A 6,493-nucleotide genomic window follows, 5' to 3' on the forward strand; every position below is an offset into this window, starting at 1 on the left:
ATAGTAGACATCATGAATAAGTAACAGTCACAAAATATCAAGCAATATCCTTATGATAATATCCTGAATATCCTGATAAGAGGTCGCCAAATTTATGTTACGGAATAGAGAAAGATAATGTACACTTTAAGTGAGAATACTAAAAATCACTACTGTCCCGTAAAGTTCCAGGTTCAAACAAAAAGAGTTAGGTAAAATTACAAGTTAAGTTTAATGCTCAAACTAACAACAAAACATTCAGGACTCATAAGGATAATGTAATGGCAAAAAACAGGTTAAATATATGGTTAACTGCAATAGCCTCTATTAACATGAAATTAGCAAGAGTAAATTTACCTAAGTCAGCCCTGATAAAATGAAAATACACTGGGTAATGCTCAGTTAATGCAAGATAAATTATTACAGATACAAAATATTATTAATGATGACTGACAAAGAACCCTTACACAAATTACAAAAACCTTACTAGGCCTAAGAATTAACCTTATGGTACACAGTACAAGAAAAAATGCAACAACACTTATACTCAAATTACACAGCTGCTAGATGGTTGGAGACTTCTTGAACACTCAATAATAACTGTACAGGGGAGGACAGAGATGTGAACAAAATGAGGAGCAGATCTAAGTGGCAATGATGCAGAGACTGAGCTCATTATATAGGGGCCAGCAGAGCTCGATACAACTTGCAAGAAGGACGCGCAAACGAAGCCATGGGGACAAAGAGTTGACAATCCCGCTCTGAACAACAGAAAGAACGACTTACTCTACTATAACGGTAGAAGGGGGGGACTGAGGCAGAACACGCTCGTGATCAAACATGCAGCATACTGTGCGTTAAAATTACACAAAGGATGATGAAATCATAGGCTATGTAACACTGTACATTCCTTCCAAAATGGAATGGGTGAACACCCGTTCCAAGAATGATCGAAGTGGGCACTTTCATCGCTAGTTACCCCAGCAAGCAATGCCACTGTAGAGAGAATATTTTCACTTGTAAATATTGTGAAATCAAATTAAGAAACAGAATGAGCACAAAGATGCTAGATGCAATTGTACGCATGTCACCTCCAGTTTAGAGGACTGTGTTGCAGAGATTTTGTTCCATATTCAGAAATGCTGAGGCTGTTTTCCTCCGACATTTAAAACGACAAAAATGTTGGTGGAAATGTGGATGAAGATGTTTATGAATACGTTTAAGCTGTGATACTTAACTGTCCTCTAGTGAGTAATTGCAATATACCGTATCTACAAATTTACCATTATCCCTGTAATGTAATATTGATAATGACAGAATTGGTGGTAGCAACATGGATGATAATGTGTGCAACAGTCTGAGTTGTGACATTTGAGTAATCTCTAGTGTCTGATTAGTCCACTTTGTAATATTATAGTACTGTAGCTACAAATTTACCATTATACCTGTAATATAATATTGATAATGATAGAATTGGTGGTGGCAACATGGATGATAATGTGTGCAACAGTCTGAGTTGTGATATTTGAGTAATCTCTAGTGTCTGATTAGTCCACTTTGTAATAGCTACAAATTTACTAGTATACCATATTTTCCACACTTCACAAAATCACTTATTGTCAGAGAACTGAGTAAATAAAGGTAGTATTGTTAGTAATCAGAGAGTATTTTTAACCCAGAACGGCCATACCACGTTGAGTACACCGCTTCCCGTCCGATCAGCGAAGTTAAGCACCGTTGGGTCTGGTTAGTACTTGGATGGGTGACCACCTGGGAACACTAGATGCTGTTGGCATCCCTACGTGTCAAGTGGGGTTGGTGGAGGATTAGTGCCCCTCCCTGTAAAACAATTAACTCTAAGCCCTTGGCCACCCCGTTTGGGATACATGGCGTCTGGCAATGAATGAATGAAAAATTAAGAAAAATAGCATCCTAAACATATTAAAATCTTATAATAGTATCCAGAATAAAATGAAACTCGATACTACTCGGTGGTGGTACTTTGGCACTTTTTTAGGTCATTTGGCATATTATTAGAACCAGCTTGGCACCTTTTGCTCTGAGAAATCTGGCATGGAAATATCAGTGATATTTCATACAGTTCCATGTTTCAATAGTGAAGTAGGCTTGTATTTGGGCATTATCAATTACTATCTATCTATCTATCTGTTGCCAGACGCCTCAATCCCGTTTGGGGTGGCCACAAACAAATCGCCTCCAAGTCGCCCTGTCCCCCGCCATTTCACTCCCCTGCTCCCAACTCACACCCCCCTCTCTCATATACCTCTCCACCCCATCCCTCCATCTCATCCTCAGCCTCCCCCTCCCTCTTCCCCCCTCCACCTCACTCACATACACTCTCTTCGTCAGTCTTTCACCCTCCATCCTCTCCACATGGCCAAACCACCTCAGTGTGTTCCTCATAACGCTTTCTATCACATCCACATTCACACCACAACGCTCCTTTATATTCTCATTCGTCAGCCTGTCTTTCCATGTGACTCCACAGGCTCCTCTTAAATAACTCATTTCCACTGCTCTCACTCTTGACTTGTGTCCTTCCAACAACGTCCAAGCTTCACTTCCATACGTTAGAGTTGGTATCACAATACTGTCATGTAGTAAATTTTTCACTTCATGCTCACTTCCCTGTTTCTTATCACTGCTTTCAAAGAACCAGCAACCTTTCTTCCCTGCTGTACCCTTTCAAGCACTTCACCCTCCAAACCTCCATCCTTATTGAACACACTATCCAAGTACTTAAACTTACATTTTCCAATTCCTCTATCTATCCAACCTCGCTGTACATTCACTGACTTCACCTCTCTCAAAGACCATCACTTTACTCTTCCCTATATTCACCTTTAGATTCCGTGTCTTACAGACTCTCCCAAACTCATCCACCAAGCCTTGCAGCTCCCCTTCGTCTTCACACAACAACACAGTATCATCTGCAAACCATAGTACAGGGAGTTTCCAAACACTATCCTCTCTCACCATGGCCACTCCAACATCCACTACCCTACCTTGTACCTCTTTTATTACCCCATCCATGTACAGATTGAACAACCATGGAGACATGACACATCCCTGTTTCAACCCAACTTTCAAAGAGAAAAATTCACTTAGTTCACCATCCACACGCACTGCAGCCTTCGCACCATCGTACATACTCTTCACAGCATTCAACAACTTCCCATCTACTCCATATTTTCTTAATACTTTCCACAATCCTTGTCTATCCACCCTGTCATATGCTTTCTCCAAATCCATGAAAGCCGCTTACAACTTCTTTCCCTTCTCTAGAAACTTTTCCACTAAAGATCTAAGAATGAATATCTGATCTACACAACTTTTTCCCTTCCTAAAGCCTTCCTGTTCTTCTCCAACTAATTTCTCTGTTCTTTTTCTAACTTTGTCAATAAGTATCCTACCATACACTTTTCCTATTATACTAAGAAGACAAATGCCCCTATGATTACCACACACTTCTTTTTCCCCTTTTCCTTTGTACAAGGGAAAAATTATACCTGACTTCCAATCCTCCGGGACTCTACCTTCCTCCCAGGCCAATCTGCATATCTTACACATCCATTCTACTACTATCTCTCCCCCATGCTTCAGCATTTCACCACACACTTCATCAATTCCTGGGGCTTTCCCCGATTTAACTTTCTTCATTGCTTCCACAACTTCTATCCTACTGATTTCTTCCTGTCTTCTCACCTCCCTCCTTATCAATTACATTTATATTAATTACATTATATAAAGTTTACAATCCACATGGGGTTAGAAGCACCAAAATTGGGGTATTGGCGCAAATAAATCCACACGTACAATAATGTCTCTCATACATTACGACAAAGAAAAGAAAGAGACTAAACATGAGATGAAGATTCTAAAATGATAAAAATGATGGGCCTTAGCAATATAAATTAGCCGAGATTTTCGTGGGTGAAATTCCCTAGTCTGAATTCACCATGAGACGAAATAGCCAGCTACAAGTTCTCTCCCTACAGTTAGAGAGTGAATGAGTCGTACGTCTGGCATGTATCTGGCAGCCGACGGCGTATGCGAGGCGTATGTGCAATAAACACAAGGAGTCAGGATTTCATGCTATTTCTAACTTTACTTTGTGTTATAGGTTTTCAGCAATGAATATACGACGTAGACAAATAATATTCAGCTGAATCAAATAAGATGTACATACAATGAATGTTTATGCACAGACTAGAACGAAAGACGAACACACAATAATTTTCAGCATGTGGTGACTAGTGAGAAGAGCAGATCTCCCCCCCCCCCTTGGACAAATCCTGGTTGCTCCACTGTCCCCAACTGTCCACATAAATGAGAAGGTATGGAACATGCATACACTGCTTGTTATTATGAGAATAGCCTTCACATATATAAATGAAGACATGCTGAGAAAGATAATATCACTCATCAGACCAACCCAGGAATATGCATCAGTAGTCTGGTATCTTCATCTCAAAAAACACATACAAAAGACTGAAAAAAGTACAAAGGGCGGCTACAAAATGGGTACCAAGTTTAAAGGATCTAAGCTACGAAGAAACTCTAGAAAAACTGAACCTACCAATATTGCAAGAGAAAAGGAAAAGAGGAGACATGACTGTGCTATATAAATGCATCTCAGGGAAAGAGAAAATAGACATCAATGAGTATATAACCTATATGGAGGAAACTGCAAGAGGACACTGAAAAAAAAAAAATGCATAAAAAGAGAGATGACAAAGACGTTAGGAAATTCACTTTCCCATATAGGGCAACTGATCAGCAGAATGCACTGCTGAACAAAATAGTGTGCCAAAACTATTCATACATTTAAGGGTGTGTATGATTAAAATGGATTAATACACGGGACAGAACGTACTTGTCTCATTCCTGTAAAGATACAATTAGTTAAGAAAATAGGAGCATTCGCGCAGAGTGGAAAATCTGCCAGACGCCACCAAAAATTATGTCTCGTTTTCGTTTCTACGAGCTAAAGGGGTCTTAATTAAACTTCAGTGTTATTTTTCTAATCGATAATTATGATCTTGGTTGAGCCAATAGCTTTAAAATATGTACATCATTCTTATTTATGTTATTTCACCCAAAATATTGCCAAAAAAAAAAGTATATTTATATATTCTTCCCTAAGAAACTTATGTTTTTATGCAAGATAGAAGGAACCAAAGGCCACGAGCCCGCAATAACTGTTCCCTCCAAGCAAAAACAAAATACAAGAGAGCCAAATCATTTTGAGATGCTTGGACACATTGCGTTTGAAAGACTGGAGATCATAGGAAGTAGGAAGTACAAACAATGGGAGACAGTTCCAGAGTTGACCTGTTGCATTAATGAAAGACTGGGAATAACGGTTAACTCTTGCATTAGAGAGTTGGACAGAAAAGGGATGAGAGTTTGTTGCTAGCTGGGTGCTACGCACCAGTCGTAGAGGTGGAGGCATGCAAGCAGGCAGTTCAGAGGAGCAGTGACCATTGAAGAAGCAACAGAAAATAGATAGATGCAACAGTGCGACAAGGAGACAGCTTGAAGGAAGCAAGTAAGAGGAGGAGTGTTGATGAGACAAAAAGCCTTTGACTCCACCCAGTTGAGCAAAGCTGTATGTGGGGAGCCTTCCCACACATGAGAGTTGTACTCTACAAGGGGGCGAATAAAACCTGTATATAGAGTCAACAACTGTGCAGGTGTAAAGAAGCTACTGAGTCAGCTTAGCATACTTAATCTCTTGGAAGCAGATTTTACAAGAGATGCAATATGATCTTTCCAAGGTAAGTCCCGAGTGAATGGAACCCCAAACATGTTCAAGGATGATGCAGGATAAAGCTGAATATTATTAAACATTAGTGGGTACTCCTCTGGATGATTGTGTTGGGTTGATAAGTGTAAAAACTGAATTTCTGATGCATTAAAAACAGCAAGATTATTTTTACCCCAGTCAGAGATACGAGCCAAGTCAGATATTAGAAGTGCCATAGCCTTATCCCTTGTTTGTTGAAGTAACTGCTGAGATGGACATTGCAGGAACCGAATGGAAAGGTGAAGGGTGGAATCATCAGCATACGAGTGGATAGGGTCAGATGTACAGCTTAGCAGGTCATTGATGAATAAAAACAAGAGAGTTGGTGATAGGACAGAGCCCTGAGGAACACCACTGTTGATAGACCTAGAAGAATGGTGGCCATCTACAACAGCGGGTATAGAACAACTAGAAAGGAACTTATAGATGAAGGCACAGATAGATGGATAGAAACCGTAAGAGGGGAGTTTGGAAAATAAAGATTTATGGTAGACTCGATTGAAAGCCTTTGAGATGTCATGTGCAATGGCAAAGCTTTCGTCAAATCCCGAAAGGAGGATGACCAGGAGCGTCCTTGACAGAACCCATACTGACGATCAGAAAGAAGGTTGTGATAGGAAAGATGCTTTAAATTTTTTCTGTTAAGAACAGACTCGAAAACTTTTGAGACACAGGATGTAAAAG

The 6,493-nt window shown here is 39.9% G+C and overlaps 1 non-coding gene across 1 annotated transcript; it reads left to right on the forward strand.

Annotated features, from left to right (window-relative positions):
- The first annotated feature begins 1,655 nt into the window (after positions 1-1,655).
- Positions 1,656-1,774, forward strand: LOC145398883 (5S ribosomal RNA). Its single transcript, XR_013897214.1, has one exon. It is a non-coding gene; the product is annotated as a 5S ribosomal RNA (ribosomal RNA).
- The last annotated feature ends 4,719 nt before the right edge of the window (positions 1,775-6,493 follow it).

The sequence above is a fragment of the Coenobita brevimanus genome, chromosome 46, assembly GCF_032717465.1.
Source record: "Coenobita brevimanus isolate Jiangsu-jjx chromosome 46, ASM3271746v2, whole genome shotgun sequence".
NCBI classification, from domain to species: Eukaryota; Metazoa; Arthropoda; class Malacostraca; order Decapoda; family Coenobitidae; genus Coenobita; species Coenobita brevimanus.